This window comes from Anabrus simplex, chromosome 2 (genome assembly GCF_040414725.1).
Source record: "Anabrus simplex isolate iqAnaSimp1 chromosome 2, ASM4041472v1, whole genome shotgun sequence".
Taxonomy (NCBI): domain Eukaryota; kingdom Metazoa; phylum Arthropoda; class Insecta; order Orthoptera; family Tettigoniidae; genus Anabrus; species Anabrus simplex.
In genome coordinates this window covers 51,616,970-51,634,784 of record NC_090266.1, presented here as the reverse complement: position 1 = coordinate 51,634,784, position 17,815 = coordinate 51,616,970, and the positions used below count along the sequence as shown (strand labels likewise).

Here is a 17,815-nt window from a genome sequence, read left to right as displayed (position 1 = left end):
AACCCCTTTTCACCCCTCCTATTAGGATTTTCCGAAAACAAAAAATACATGTTTATTTATTTTTAATGGAGATTCTAAATATCAATTTTTACATCTGTAAACTTTTAAAGTTTTAAGATGTAGACTCACTCATTTTAAAAATTCACCCCGCTTTTCACCCCCCATTATTTGGATTTTCCTAACACGAAAAAAATACCTGTTTCTTTATTTTTAAAGTAGATCCCAAATACCAATTTTTAGGTCTGTAATGTCTTCAGGTTCTGAAATATAAGTAGCCTCATTAAAGGCATTCAACCCATTTTCACCCTTTTCCACCCTTCCTATTGGGATTTTCCGAAAACAAAAAATTACGCGTTTCTTTATTTTTAAAGGAGATTCTAAATACTAAATTTTACATCTATAAACTTTAAAAGTTTTAAGGTATATATACACTCATTTTCAAAATTCACCCCCTTTTCACACACCCCATTAATTGGATTTTCCAAAAACAAAAAAATACGTGTTTCATTATTTTTAAAAGAGATCAAGTGTACCAATTTTCAGGTCTGTAATATCTTCAGTTTCTGAGATATAAGTACCGGTATCCTGATTAAAGGCATTCAACCCCTTTTTCACCGTTTTCACCCCTCCTATTGGGATTTTCTGAAAACAAAAATATACGTGTTTCCTTATTTTAAAAGATGATCCTAAATACCAATTTTTACATCTGTAAACTTTTAAAGTTTTGAGATATACATACACTCATTTTAAAATTTCAATCCCCTTTTCACCCCCTTAGTGACGGAATATCCAAAAATCCTCTCTTAGCGAGCACCTACATCTTAATATGAATGTATCCACAAAATTTCATTTCTTTATGTCCAGTAGTTTTGGCTCGGCGATGATGAGTCAGTCAGTCAGTCAGTCAGTCAGTCAGTCAGTCAGTCAGGACAAGTTATTTTATATATATAGATTAATGGAAGCATCAACACATTGTGGGAAGAAAAACGTAGTTCAAATTAAAAACAAATCAATGAACTTCCTAAAATCTTCATTTACATGTTTGCCGCAATTAATCACATGTTCTAAACTTCAAAATTGGGGGGGGGGGGAGATTTTTACCTCAATCACACGATTTTGCGCATTTCCCTGGTTTTCACACCAGCGGCCACAGCTCTCATTATTTTTTATTGTATGCCTTTGTATGTGGCGAAGTTATAGTTCACGGCCCTGTCCTACACTTAACCACAACAAACACTGTATAGTTACATAATTTGAATGTTAATAAGACTGAACACTTTATCTAATGAAGCTATTGAAGTGCTATTACGTATACTGACAGGGAGAGTGATTCATAACCTTGCCCCAGACACCTGGTAGGTGCGACTATATACGGGTGAGTGATTAAACGGTATCATAAGGACAGAAAGCGATCTGGTATTATTTCCATGGATAGAGGAGAGGAAGTTAGAATTTGATGATAGGTATTCAGGTGTAGATTCGTTCCGAATACGAAATAGTAGTGTCCCACTATGTAGGGTACTTAGCTGATCCATTATCAGCCAGGATGGCTTCTCATAATAAGGGGAGATATGTGTACGAAAATTCAAAGAAAATATAAATTTTACGCAAGAGTTCATTGCCCTCTGATGTTTCCTTGATTGTTCTACAGTTGCATCGGTTAGTACAACATTACAGTAATAAATTATTGGAAACATGAGTGAATAAGTGCTATTTTCATACTATATGGGAGAATGGATTGTTTAACTTTGCGGGGTGAAGCGATGCGTGTACTTTTCTGCATAAACTTGTTATGTAATCATTCCAATTTAATGTGAATTTCATGACGATGCCTAGGTTTTTACAGACTTCTGAAAAGGTATAGCTTCACCACAGGGCATCAGATTAGGCAGATTATTAACTTTTAGGGTATTTAAAAGCTTGGGCTCTGCTATTATCATTGCTTGCGTTTTCTTCGGATTAATCAATGGGCAGTTCCCTTTTGCATAGGAGCATAGGAGCTAACTGAATTTAAAATCGAGTTCATTTGGTGGATTGCACTGTTAATATCTCCTGCCCAGTTAGTTCGTAGAAGTCAGGTATAATCGAATTTTGGTATATTTATTTTTGCGTAGGCTACTACTTCAGGTAGAGAAATTAAGTTTAGTGACATTTAAGGTACCAAAGTTATTTAATGTAGAAAAACCTAGAACATATTTACGTTTATATTTGACTATGTACACTCAACCGGCGGAATTAAGATATCAAACCTCCGCTTTGCCGATGACAATTCTCTGAATGCATCGAGCCAAGAAGAACATGAAGAACTGATGTGCAAGTAGGAGGATGTTTATGCTGAACACGATTTACGTATTGCTACGTGCCAGGTCTGTGGTAGTCCCTTTCGGTACTTCCTGGAAGGGACTCTGAATCAGCCGCCCGATCTGGAGGGCATGGTTGGTATTTCCATGTATTGTTTGGCTTACATGTGAGTTTCTTGCAGATTCAACGGGAATGTTCCGCCTCTAGCCACCTCGCGAATCTTCTGCTTCCCATCACCCGAGCTATAAAAAGGAAGGCTAGCCACGGACGGTCGGTCAGTGTTGGACTCCCTGGTGAGGTTAGTGTGAAACTCCGTGTGTTGGGGTTCGGGGCTGGGCTGAGGGTGACAGAGGTGTTGGATGTCGCAGTATCCCACCGACGTTTGAACGAGGAGCTGCTGTATGTGTGTTCAGAACCAGCGGTCTTCACACAGCTGCTGTATAAAATGGTGAATGGACTTGGGGAAGTGAAACTAAGGATCAGACGTTCCCAGGCATAGCAACTGGCCGGACCGCCTACTGTGTCGTAAGGAAGAAAGAGTTGTAAACAGACAGCGAGACAGTGAGTGTGGCCATTCATAGCTGACTGGGATTGAGTGTGTGTATATATGTGTGTGTGTGTGTGTGTGTGTGTGCGCATTTATTGGGTCATCCGGAAATAAATTAGAGTAATAAAACAGGCGGAGTACTCGTATCAACGCCAGTAAAACCAAGCTTATGATTGTGGACCGCGAAAACCTGAATCGGCCAAATGTGAACAGGACTGACAGATATGAGATCGTGAGGAGTGACGGTAACTATGAGCCAGAGATACGCATTCAACTAGGGCAATGCAACAAAATTCAATCTTGTCAACACGCTTGTGTTCCCTGTTATGCCCTAAACATCAAGGACACGGATTTTACGCATCGCTGACCACCACCCCATCCAGGCAGTTGAGATGTGGTACTGGCATTCCGTGGTCAGCACACAGAACTAACACATCCGTTCTCGACGAAATCCGACCACAGCAAAGATTGTCAACCTTAGCACACAAGAGAATCCTTACGTTCATTAGACAATTCGCTCGCAGCTCCCCCGTGGAGAAGCTCGCTTACCACGAGCTCTCGTAACACCCCAAGAATAATACGGAAAAAGTCAATAAATAATAAGTTCTAACACTCAATAACACATCTGTATAGGAAATCCTGTATGGACTCTTATTATAACGGTTAATTCTCTCTTACGTCCGAATTACTTACGAGGAGTTTTGACTCGAAAGACGTCGGCTTACATCACCAGCTTACCTGAAACAAAGAGAAGTATTCGACTGATTATTGAACATAACTAGTGGCATGTGCAGCAAATACTACACACAATAATAATAATAATAATAATAATAATAATAATAATAATAATAATAATAATAATAATAATAATACAATGTAAGTAAATATTCTATATTGTTGGCTGTTGTTAGTTCAATTCCTTTGCTCCTAAACCGGAAGTTGAGAGTGACTACAGTTCGAATCGTGGCCATTGATTGCCTGTAGAATATTTACAATGAAATAGCATTATTATTATTATTATTATTATTATTCCCTGTCCCGTGGTATAGAGGCAGCGTCTCTGTCTTACAACCAAAGATTTTTCACTAATGTTAGTAGGTTGCACCTCTATGTCAGCGCACTACCGTTTATTGTATGGATTGGTATAGCACGGAAATTTCTCAGGGGCAGAGGAATTGTACATTGAGGCAGTTACGTGGGGGTGAAGGAAGTTCTGAAAAAGCAAAGAAAATAAAGAGGGGGAAGTTTGGCGCATTAAAGAAATTCCAGATATGTAGACTAATCTTCCAGTACTTGGGAATAATGACACTTCACTCAATATCCAGATGGTATTGCCTACTTAAAAATGAAGAAAACCCTCCATGTCATTTAATAAATACTCAAAACACATTTATCATTCCGTACTTAAAAATTAATCCACATCAACAATAAAATGTAACAAAAACTTTTCAGTCTGTCAATCACACGGCAATTTCACTATAAATAAATAAATAAATAAATAAATAAATAAATTAATTAATTAAATAAATAAATAGCCTTGAGAATCCCCTAAGGGCTATGGCCTCCTGCAATGCAGGTACAGTGCTTAGTCTAACTCATCAGGTGAGCAGGTCCTGAAGAGCATTATTATATTATTTCCTAGTTTCGTGAAACTGTGCTTTTTGAGATATAAAATTCGCTAAAACGCACTGTTACATTATTGACACTTGAACATTTTTTTCCCCAGGGAGGGTTGAGATTCCTTCTTGATGAAAGCGTACCCTTGCACGCTTCGTTCTTCCATAGTTTCTCCTCCGAATGTTGCAGACGTTTCTTTTAAGTTCTTGAGAATATCCTCCGTTGGAAATTCTCTATGACGTACTTTACACATGTATGTCTTTCATTCACTATGTCTTCCGTAATGAGTTATCACATCACTACTTAATGGTAACGTCTTAATATCTGTTTAACAAGTCTTGCTACTTTCCTGAGTGATCAGAAGATGACTATCACAGTGTCCTCTTCGTGGGGGCGTATTATTGTGCGTTTTATACTTCGCCCCTATCCCGAGAACGTTCTTTTACACACTTTACACCTGCGCGGCTTGTTTCAGCAGTGTGCGCGAGGATGATACTTTTATGTTCACCACTTCATAAAAACCTCTTTTTGTATTCTTGGCACTTTTACTGTTTTATCCCGGAGTGATCAGAAAGGTTTTCCTCTTTGTGGAAGCGCACTCTTGTATATTTCGCGCTAGCACAATTTCTATAATGTGTGTCTTAATCGACTTAGCTTATCACAGGGCTTGAACCAAATGTGTATCCAGTAAGGTTAGTGATCTCTGCACACAATGTTTCCTAGCTCTTTCCACTCTTGCCTTATCATTGCTGTTGTCCATTGTTTTCCTCCCCATCTCGCAAACCAGTCTGCCCATCTAGTTCTTTGCCTTCCCACGTTCCGTCTTACTTCTCTGGGATCCCACATAGTCATTTTGTGAGTCCATCGATTTTGGCCCAGTCTCGCTAAGTGTCCTCCCCATTTCCATTTTAGCTGATCGGCTGTCGTCAGAGCGTATTTCATACCGGTTCTCCTTCGCATATCTTCGTTCGGATTCGTGTATTTCAACGAGACCTGGAGTATTATTTTTCCCATTTTACGCTGGCATATCTGGATCAGTTGCCTTTATTTTAGTGTTAGTGCCCAGGTTTGTCATCAATATAGTAGGACCGGTATCACACATTGTTCTAGGACATCAACCTTAAGGGTGAGTTTCAGTATGGACTTTAGATACCAGAACCACTTCCATGCCTGTCCTATTCGCCGTTTGACCTCTTTCTCTGAACAGTTTGAGTATGATACGTTCTGGCCAATGTGTATGAATTCCTCTACGTATTCCAGTATTTCTCCATTTACGCTAATTGGGGTTTCCAATGCATTGGTCATCAACTTTGTTTTTCTTGGGTTCATTGTCAGGCCCGCTTCTTTGCTGGTGTTGTCTAATTCTATTATCATTTGTTCTAGCTCCGTTGCCGACTCTGCCACCAATACCATGTCGTCTGAAAACCGTAAGTGCGTTAGTCTTGCTATTTTAATGGCGTATTTGTTTTCCCAATCTAGTTTTCTGAACTGATTCTCCAGTAAGCACGTGCATAATTTTGGTGAGAGAGGGTCACCTTGCTTAACTCCTCTTCCTATCTTGATGTTCTTTCCTTCTATTTCTGTTTTTATGCTGGCCTCGCTGCCGTCATATAGTTTATCGAGGAGTATGATGCATTTGTTCTGGATACCTTGTTTGCTCAGTGCTTCTAAAACGTGCTTCTGTTCCACGGAGTAGAATGCTTTATTGTAGTCCACAAATGCTATACAGACATCCAGACTGAATTCTTGTGTTCTTTCGATCAGCTGATTCATTGATTGTAGGTGGTCTGATGCACTGTAATTTGTTCTAAATCCTGCTTGTGTCACTGGTTGTTGTTCGCCTAGTGTCTTCGTCACCCTCTTGGTTAGGATCTTCATGAAGTGTTTGTAAAGATTTATAATTAGATTGATCGGTCTGCAGTTATTTATACCTCCTTTGGCTCCTTTTTTGTGCAGAAGTATGATGATGCTTTGTTTCTGAAGTAGGATGATGCTTTTGTTTCCACTCCCTTGGTATGTCTTCTGATTCGAGTATCTTGTTGAATAGCGTTGTGATGAATGGAGTTATGTCTTCTTCACCCCATTTTAGGAATTCATGGTAGATTCCATCTTGCCCTGGGGATTTTGCATTCTTTGCTTCCCTTATGGCTGCTCTTACTTCACTGGGTAGAATGGGTGGTATTTCTTCCTCAATGTCCTCTTTTAGAGTCTTGTGACACAGTGTGTCATTTTTGGAGTTACATGTGTATCTATAATTTCCTGTAGAATTCTGTCGCTTGTGTCGTTATCTGTTCTCTCGTGGCTTGTCTTTTACCATTGCTGTCTTTCACTCCAGGTATCCAATGTTTGTCCGTATTTAATTCCTTCCGAATCTTCTTTATTGATTTTGTGTTTTCCATGATTTCCTTGACTACTTCCGTGTTGTGGTCTCTGATGTCTTTTCGGATTTCCCTTTTCGTTTGTTTATTGACTTTTTATTCCAGCTTTTTGCGTTTGTTTTCTTTGGCTTGTGGTTTCAAACGTTCTCCTTCTTCGATCTGTCTTTTGGTGCTATCATTTAGTTATATTCTATTTCTTCTACTGTTTCTCGGTATCGAGGATTGCTTGACTGAGAGGGATATGCAGTTTACGAGCTCTGTATAATATTATTGTGCCTTCAGATCTGTTTCTTGATTGAGCTCTTGGAGGTTGTGTTGTAGTCCTTTTGTGTATTCTGTTCGATCTGTACTTTCGGGGTTTGGGGTCGTCTTGTTGAAATAGTGCCTCTTTTCCTTCTTTATTCCCATTTTCAGTCGGACCATTCTGTGGTCGATATCGAATTTTAAACCATTGATTACTTGGATGTGTTTCTCCACTTCTAGATTATAGGCTAAGGTGTAGTCTATTTCATTTTTGTTTTTTCCATTCGGAGCGATCCACGTCCATTTACTTTCCGGGTGTTTCTTGTAAAAGGTTTTTACAATTTTCAATCTTTGTCCTAGTGCAAACTGTATGAGTCTGTCTCCTCTTTCATTTCTTGTTCCATATCCATATAGTCCCATGGGTTCTTCGCCTACGTATTCCTTTTCCCGACTTTGCTGTTGAAGTCACCAATTACGAATGATCTGTGTACTTTGTAGTCGGTTAGTGTGTCTTCTAGGAGCGTGTAGAAGTCTTCGATCTCTTCTCCTGTGCTTGCCTCTGTGGGTGGTGGGTGCGTATACCTGGATTATTGTGATTGTGATGTTTTTTATTATTAGGGCTAATACCATGATCCTCTCTGAAATTCCTCCTATTTCCTGTATATTCTGTTTTAAATGGCTCTTAATGATGAAACGTACGCCTTTTCATCATCTTGTTTCCCCTATGTAGCTAAAAATGTTGCCATTTTATATCATCATACCCGTAAAAATACATTATTATATTATTATTCTCTGTATAATAGAGTGTATTTTCACAGGTATGTTTATAGTGTTATAATTTATATTGAATTTGCTGTGTGCTTGACAGACTGAAAAGTTTTTGTTTCATCTAACTAAGTCGACAGTGAAAATGATGGCTTTATTCTTAACAAATCAATAATAAAATGCAAGAAATATAGCATAGACACACCTCATGTTAGACTAAGGAAAATGCAGAAAATATACCAAAAATGGCATAATTAAATTATAGTTTTCCAGTAGCTATGGGGAATACCAATAAAACCTTCAAAGACAAGTAGTACAAAGAAGTGGACAAATATGTTGTACGAAGTAAATAGTAAATAATCTGATGAGTTAGTTTATTCAGTAGTCAATATAAGAATGAATATCTGACAGCCTAAAATGGATATTTGACAATCAAAACATGCAATCTCCTTCCCCTTAAGCTGACGTTGATGTGTACATCTCCCAATGTATAACTTTGCCTTCCAGGAGCTTGTAAAATTTCGTAAGTTACTTAAACAATCTGCCCTTATTTCTTAGTCTATCGAACGATTATTTGTCCTTGAACTGTTAAATTAAATACTCATTTTGGGCTTTATCACGTGCTGACCGCCTGGAAAGTTCGAATTATTATGTTAACTAAAAAAATACGAAAATAAGTGGGTTCTGAACAAACCTTAAAATATTGACTGATCATGAAGAGGCAAGTTTGTGCATTGCCATAAAAAAGTAGCCTCACAAGTTATTTTTAATCATTAACTTCGTTGTATTGTCAACATAATTCAGTAGAACTGTGGACCATACCCTCCTTTATTGACGTATGGTGAAATTTAAATTCACTTTTGTGTACAAGTGTTTCATATTTTTTAATGTAAGCCTGACTTAAATCAACTATAAATGTTATGTAATTTGACGACAAAGATTCCTTTCATACAGTTGTATGTTGTTCTATTCTATTCCGTATAGTCAGCTAGTATTCCCCACATACATGCTAACAACGGGATGATTGGAAGAGGAGGATGAGTCCCTTGAGAACATTTTCAGTAATACATCGCGAAGGTACTCAAGACATCCACACACACTTGATCGACACAGCCTCGTGCAATAAACTCACCATAACCAACTCCGCCTGAACTTTTGCTTCTCCTCTACGATGTACAATAACCACTCATACGAGAATGGGTAAAGGAAAAAGAAGTTGCTGATGTGAAAACTGCCCGCGGGTCTTCTGACTAACTAAGTGAAAACGCCTGTGATTCGCCAACCGGACAGTTCTTCTGCTTCGTGAAGCTGCTCTTCTTTTTTGATATTCATTTATCGGTTCATCCGTGATCGGTGGCAAAGATTTTTAACACTTGAAGGAGTGCGTAAGCTCGACTCATTCTCGAGTGGAGAGGAGTAGCCCAAGCAAATGCCAGTGGTTCAGTATTGGGAAGTGATGTGACCAAGCGATAAACATGGCTGAATGATTCGATTATTCGGTCCTTTCTGGAAGGTTCTTTACGTGGTGATGTGGCTCTTTCCTGCCCCTCAGAAATTACTCTGGTATATTCTCAAAGAGTTTATTGTACGGTGTATCTATAGCAGTTAAATACATTTCATACGTTATAAAAGATTAATATGATTACTATTGGTTATATACACCTATTACTAAAATTGTGTGTAAATTTATATGTAATCAGCAAAATTACCACTTTGATAGGAATAATGCACAGATTAAGACACAGTAATTTATCTCATCAACAACTGAAGTGTATATATTATGCAATTATCCACCAACATCTAACGTACACAAGCTTTATTTGGGGAAGATGTAGGAAATATTATATTAATAATTTGGAAATCCTACAAAAAAGAGCCATCAAAATCATGTATGGATTCCCTTTCCTCAAACCGTCACATGAATTCTTTTCAGAGTCAAATATTCTGCCATTCCATAAAGAAATTGCATTTTCATCATCAGTCTTTATGTACAAGCTAGACGGAAAATTAACCCAGTCTACTGTTAACTTCTCTCATTTTGGTGAAATTCATAGATATGAAACTAGAGGATCATTAAGGATATAACCCCTCTCACTCTAATTCAGTAAAGTAAGGAGTGAAAGGCATAGAATCATCAATGTTTAGGGAATATAATGTGTTGTCTCCTGTTATAAAGAACTCTAAATCGGTTATACGTTTTAAGAAAAAACTGAAGGGATATTACTCTTATACAGATATAACTTCCTTTAATTAATACAATAATATATTGTCCATATTTAATATATTATAGCCACGCAATATCTGAATAAACTTATGAAAAACTATGATGCTAACATGTTTAAAAAAGAAGGTGTGTCTTATTTATGCAAAAATGAACTTGTCACTTCACAGAAAAAGCTATTGTAATATGAAATGTAATTATTGTGCCGCCTTAAGAAAAGTATGTACTGTATTGTCCCTATCACGAGCCAGAGGCTCATGGTATCTTTTGTCACCAATAAATAAATAAATAAAAGATAAATAAATGGTGTCATCTTTTAATGTAACTCTCAACCTACCGCAAATTGTAGCATTAAGGCATCTGAGTTCTTTAAGGTAATGTGTAAATTTTTACAACGCATAGATAACAGTTACTAATTGGAACGCTCAATTTACTGTAAGCCACAGTGTGATATTTTAAATACTTAAGGTACGTGTGAATTTGTATATGACGGTGTTGCAGTGTTAAACTAGTAGTAAGCTCAACCTATAGTATTGTAAGCCGTAGTGTTATGCACTGGAAATACGTAAGTTGTGTGTGAATTTGTATATGATCATGCTGGATTTAGAATGTTAAACTAGTAGTGATTCTTGTATTTTCTTTCTATGGAATTGTTTATTGTATTCTTCATGTTGTTGTTGTTAGGTAATTATGTTTAAATTTTATTTTATTATTACACAACTGTAAGTGATCACTGCCATTGGGTTTATTTCCCAGATGCGATGCATATGTTAATAATAATAATAATAATAATAATAATAATAATAATAATAATAATAAGGGATACAGATGACGGGCAATTATACAGAAAGGAGTGGGACAGGGTTGCCGTTTGTCCTCCTAACTTCATAATACTTATATAGAGCAGACGTCAGGAGAGAAGAAAGAGGAATTTGGGAAAGGAATCACAGTTCAGAAAGAAGAAATAGAAACTCAAGGATTTGCAAATGGCTATGTTACTTTATCTATGTTTGCAGACAATCTGGAGGAGTTGCTGAATGATCTGGACACCGTTTTGTAGAAAAGTACAAGATGAAAATAAACAAATCCAAAGCAAAGCAAATGTAATGTAGGCAAATGAATTCAGGAGAAAAGACGTTCCTGAATATTTTCATGTGGAGCATACTAATGTCCGAAAGTGAAATATTGATTTTTAACTGGTGCACAACAAAAACGAATTAAGATTCTGAAGTGTGGTGTTACAGAAGAATGCAGAAGGTAGGATGCGTAGATCAAGGACTTGTTGAGACGAGAACCATCGCGCGAAAATGGCAATGACGCCACACACACTGGCATGCGCTGTGGAAATGTTCCACATGGGATGTCGTCTACTTCGATGCCACGAACAAGTCCAAAGCTGTCAACTGTTATGTCACATTACTGTTTGAAAGGCTTACATTTTTCTATCCACAATGGAGATAAAACACCTGCTAGCAATGAGCTGCTCAACTCGACTCGTCGACTCATCACAAATTTAGATACTATCTGTAGCAGAATAAAAAATACATAAAAGCGGACTAGAATATAATCACAATTCCAAAGAAACAATTATAAGACGTTCAAGGTTGATGGTCTGTTCGATTCATTTTCAGAGAGTTGAGAAATGTAGAAACGAGGCATCATCTTCTGGAGAGGTACTGTGATCTTTCCCACTTCTTAAACCACCACACAAACATATTCGTCTGCTAATGTCATTCGACGCCATCTCCCCATTGGCAGTTCGGAACATACCACTTAGTCAAGCAGCTCGGCTCCTTTCTCCCAAGTTTTCCCAGCCCAAACTTAACAACATTTTTGTAACGCTACTCTTTTGCCGGAAATCATCTAGAATAAATCGAGCTGCTTTTCTTTAGATTTTCTCCAGGTCTTGACTCAAGTAATCCGGGTGAGGGTCCCATACACTGGAACCATACTCTAGTTGGGGTCGTACCAGAGACTTATATGCCCTCTCCTTTACATCCTTATTACAACCATTAAATACCCTCATAACCATATGCAGAGATCTGTACCCTGCTTTTCTTTAGATTTTTCCAGGTCGTGAATCAAGTAATCCAGGTGAGGGTCCCATACACTGGAACCATACTCTAGTTGGGGGTTAGCCCTCTCCTTTACATACTTATTACAACCCCTAAATACCCTCATAACCATGTGCAGAGACCTGCATCCTTTATTTACAATCCCATTTATGTGATTACCCCAGTGATGATCTTTCCTTATATTAACACCTAGGTACTTACAGTGATCCCCATAAGTAACATTTACCCCCATCAACGCAGTCATTCAAGTTGAGAGGACTTTTTCTATTAGTGAAACTCATAACTTGACTTGTAACACCGTTCATAATCATACCATTTTCTACTAATAATAAAGGCGTATGGCCTCCGGAGAGGCCTGGTGCGGGTCTTTTTCTCGTACGGCCTATTAGGCGACCTGCATGTCTGTAAAGATGACGGCCCTACCTAGGATGATTTCTAATGCTGAATACGCCACAGACACTCAGCTCCCGAGCCATAGGAATTAACCAATTAAGGTTCAAATTCCCTACCCGGCCGGGAATCGAACCCGGGACCCTCTGAACCGAAGGCCGGTATGCTGACCATTCAGCCAACGAGTCGGACTACAATTTTATACTGTCCACGTCACAACATTATTGAGGTCATTTTGCAGTTGCTCACAATCTTGTGAGCAGAGAAGGCCAGCACATGAACAACTGCATCACTCAGGCAGCCATAACAAGTCATTACGTGCTGCCTTGTATCAGGCTAGTTCAATTGAGGAAGTGATTTGCATGTTTTAACATAGTTTTGAACTAGAATCACTGTCAACATCAATTAATTTTTTACCTCTGATAGAAACAGACTCTATACACTCATCGGAAAGTGATCGTATCCTTTATCCCAGCAAACAGTCCGTCCGCTGGATCCTCTTGACACATGGTTATTGGAACATAATACAGCAGGACGAAGAAACTGAATACACGTTCTCATTCCCAGTTGGAACTTCTTGTGCTTTTTATCTACAGGTCACTGTCGGTTTGAATACACAGAATTATGCATTATCATGATGACTGGAACACCCCTCCTCGACCTGAGGTAGTCAGTATCCATAGGTACCATGCGATACGTTAGAAACCTGTACATAAAACTGCGACATGGACGAAGAGGGTGTACTGAGAATTGCAGACTGTGGAAATTTTAACGCGAAGTATTCCTTTCAGAAGCTATATGAGGCCTCTTCAAATAATAATTTGACTTTGAAAATAACTCTTCAGGGGGGCTTTCACGCAGCCTCATTAGCTCTGTATTTCCCCTCTGCTATTAATACTACGGTCCCAACACCATTTCCACTCCACTCATGGAAGCAGTCCTTGTAGGGACTAGGAAGGTGGGGGATCGCGCACAGGTCCGCTCGCGAGTCCAGTTTGGTCTCTTCAAATGACTGAAATTATCCTCAATTCAGGGTGAGTTACAGTTTGAGGAATAGAAAAAATGGGGGGTTCATGCACAGTTCCGCCTGGGATTTCAGTTTGGTCTCTTCAAATGACTGAAGTTTTCCTCCATTCAGGGTGAGATACAGTTTGGAAAATAGAGAAAATTCTGCCGAGGCTAGGCCAGGTACGTAAGGAGGATGAAAAAGCACAACTGTCTTCGTGTTCATCAAAAATTCACGAAGCGGTTCGTGAGCTCCCTCATTACCATGGTGGAGGGTCCAGGAGTTGTTTCTCTATAAGTCTGGTCTTTTCCTCCTGATATTTTCTCTCAGATGCCTCAAGACCTACCACGCTTTCGTCAGTCTCAGCGATTTTTATGCCTGTGTAAACGTCGACTCCAGTTTGAAGTAGAAGCGAATACTGATAAGCTGCTCGACGGTCACAACACCCACTCTACATACTCACAAACTAACAGCTGCTGAATGATAACTAATCGTTCCAGATTTACGTGGCAAATAACTACTTACTTAGGAGGGATACCGTTATAGACCTCGTGCGAATGGCGAAATTTTACCTGCTGGCGCTCCTAGCGGCAACTCGCTCAGAACATTCATGTGACGACTGTGTGTAGTGGCTTGTGCGGGAGAATCAAGTGTGACAGTGAAGGAAGCCATTTAAAGCTGAACTGTCGTCGTCCATAGAGATTTGTGTGGACTTTCAGAATATTCGTTGGGATAAGTCATATTTCAGTAATCACATGTTCCAGGTGAAAGAACGATTGGGAGAAGAAATATCCAGCTTCTGTTTGAGGGAAACTAGCATTAATCAAACGCCTTATGCAGTTAAACTTACAGTAATAGTTACCTTTCTTTTTGCACCATAAGTCATATGTATATACAGACTATTAATTTCAAACATAACTTTAATATACAGTACACATTTTCCGTGTCCATTGCCGTTGTAAATTATTTTTTCATTAATTAATGCTAGTCTTGTTTTAACATTTAACAGATCGATTGCAACAGGAATATTCAGCCAGCCGAGTGTGAATGCAAAGCAAGCCTTCCCAAATGCTGTAAGCATTTTGCTGCGCTTTGCATTTATATTAATACAGAAAGATTCTTCGAAGATTTCCTTTATGCAACAATGGGAAAAACCGAAAAATGTTGCCGCAGAATATTCTAAAGGTGAACATTTAGGAGAAATGTTCAAGGACAGATTAAGTAAGCGGCTAGTTTGTAGCGTACTGGAAAGTGAGGGATTTGAAACATTCAGCAAAACTGAACTATATGATAAAATTAAATTTATAGACTGCTTTTACAAGAATTTTGAAGGCCGAGTGTGAAGGTGAATCCTTAATTATCTCCAATAGGGAACATGCATGATCCGGGGTTTTAATTAAAAATATGCTAATCTGATACAAAATTGCATGCAGAATTCAAAAATGTGATCAGAATGTACAAATAATAACTCCAAACATGATAAAAATCTACGAAAATGTCACGTCACGCAAGTACGCGATCTCATTGGCCTGACGTCATCGTACAGGTTGACTGAATTAGCAGACGAAATAACACGCAGTGTGCTGTGAGAAGCAGGATACACTTCGCGTATTTCTACTTTACGTTGGTGTCTAGTATGGTTAAATTCGAGGTCTATACATTGGATAATAATCTGAGTGGTATATTTTAGACTTAAAATGAATCCTGTGCAGACAGTGAGGCAGAAAACTTATAAATGGTGTAGAGTTCCGATGTGCAATAGCACATCGCATACCATCCCAAACAAATTGTTTATAAACGTTCCAAAGACGCTAAAACTAGGGAGAAATGGATTTTGGCGAGCTGGAGAAATGCTGGTGATATATCGGAAAAGTCTACAGTTCATTTTTTTGAAAATTTTAACGTAAGATGAATTTGTTTGAATTTTCAAATCACTTTTCCATGTCAGCTGTTCTAGTGGTAAAACTTTAAATTTTAATGTATGATGCTTTATTTAAATGCTTCAATTACATCTTGGAATATGAAAATAATAAACGGTGCATTAAATAATGCTGATTATTAAAGTATTCTCCAAACCTAACCTGTGTTTTGGGTGATCCATGTCAAGATAATAAATCAAAGGGGTTATGAACCATTTTGACAGTTCCAATTCTACCAATATATCTTGGCATGGGACAGTTATGTATGTCTTTATTGAAGAGCTTAATTGGTAAAGAAATTTAGGCTATATCTAAATACCCTATAATGTAGCAAAGAATAGGCGAGTACATCATGAAAGGAAACGACGTGAATTTAACAAATGTATAACTCTACACAAAACCAATGCTTGTCTGTTGGAGTCTTATAAGTTAACAATGCTCAATTATAATAATTATCATAATATTAATGAAATAAATAACATAATTGCACACAGGTGAAAATAGTGATGTAGGTGTTTAAAATATAATCCAACTTAACCTAAGTTTTAGGTTATACAAGCCAAGTCAATAAACCGAAGGGTAAAAATACCGCGCGAGTTGGCCGTGCGGTTAGGAGCGCGCAGCTGTGAGCTCGCATCCGGGAGATAGTGGGTTTTGAACCCCACTGCCGGCAGCCCTGAAGATGGTTTTCCGTGGTTTCCCATTTTCACACCAGGCAAATGTTGAGGCTGTACCTAAGGCCACGGCCGCTTTGTTCCCATTCCTAGGCCTTTCCTGTCCCATCGTCGCCATTATGTGACGGTGTGACGTAAAGCAAACAGAAAAAAAAATTAAAGTAACAGCACCCAAAGACATTCCTGTATTGAACGACTAAAATGTCACCAGGACACTTTTCTTTCCTGATATGCTCAGCTTGTTAAAAGCCAAATGTAATTAATGTTATTGGCTTCACGCCCCGCTAGCTACTTCTACGATTTTCGGAGACGCCGATGTGCAGGAATTTAGTCCTGCAGGAGTTATTTTACGTGCCAGTAAATCTACCGACACGAGGCTGACGTATTTGAGCACCTTCAACTACCACCGGACTGAACCAGGATCGAACCTGCCAAGTTGGGGTCAGAAGGCCAGCACCTCAACAGTCTGAACCACTCAGCCCGACTTGTGAAAACTAGATGAAGTCATATTTACCTTTATCATGTTTAACTTTTTCCCTCCACAAAGATATTTAATTCTCTTTCATGGGCCCCGGAAGTGAGTAGGCCAGTTGTCCCAACCATAAATATATATTTTTTTGGGAATGATAGATTATAGCCCTATAGTACTATGATCTTTCTTTCTTTCCTTCTTTCTTTCTTTCTTTCTTTCTTAATCAGTTTATCCTTCAGGGTTGGTTTTCTCTCGGACTCAGCGAGGGATTTCACCTCTACCACTTCAAGGGCAGTGTCCTGGAACGTGAGACTGAGTATGGTGATGCAGCTGGTGAGGAGGGCCATTACCTCGCCCAGGAGGCCTCACCTGTTATGCTCAACAGGGGCCTTGTTGGAGGATGGGAGGATCGGAAGGGATAGACAAGGAAGAGGGAAGGAAACGGCCGTGGCCTTAGGTGCCTGGAGGAGAAGTAGGAAAATACGAAAAACCACTTCGAGGATGGCTGAGGTGGGATTCGAAACCCTTCTACTCAGTTGACCTCCCGAGGCTGAGTAGACCCCGTTCCAGCCCTCGTACTATTTGTTTTCAACTTTCATGGCAGAGCCGGGAATCGAAACCGGGCCTCCGGGAATGGCACACATTAACCACTACACCACAGAAGCGGACTAGTACTATAATGCTACCTATATGTTTATGTTAGTGCTGAAATCCGATTTCTTACTTTACTAATGCTGAAAGCCCGAAAATGTAATGTTATTCTTTAATAGGGGAACCAGTCTAGAAGGAAATGTTGAAAGTGATGTGATATCTATCCAGGTTCAGTTGTTATCCTAATACTATGGGTTACAGTACATTGCACGTATATAAAAGATGCCACTTACAAACTTGCTTTTTATCCGCGAAATTCTGCGGCCACAAAAGTCACTATTTTTCAAGAATGATGACATCTACACATGATAGATTGTCTGATTGTGCTGTTTTGAACCTTTCTTCTGTCATTCTGAAGTTATTCGCGATCATGAATAATAAACAATCGGCTTTAGCAACGGCTGATGCACAACGGCTGGTAGAGCTCCATGCGATACGGGATCGTGACGTCACAGCGCGCCGCTTACGTCAGAGGCCGTTTCACTCGCCTTGCGGAAAGGCACTATTAAATATTTTTTTAATGGTAGAAAACAAGGCAACATACCACAATGTAATA

The 17,815-nt window shown here is 38.9% G+C and overlaps 1 protein-coding gene across 1 annotated transcript in view; it reads right to left on the bottom strand.

The window, feature by feature from the left end:
• LOC136864933 (uncharacterized) overlaps nucleotides 1-17,815 on the bottom strand; it is a 749,634-nt gene that overhangs the window by 668,660 nt on the left and 63,159 nt on the right. The window contains exon 2 of the mRNA XM_068226465.1: nucleotides 3,542-3,586. The gene's annotated coding sequence lies outside the window, so the exon portion shown is untranslated. The remainder of the gene's footprint in view (nucleotides 1-3,541; nucleotides 3,587-17,815) is intronic.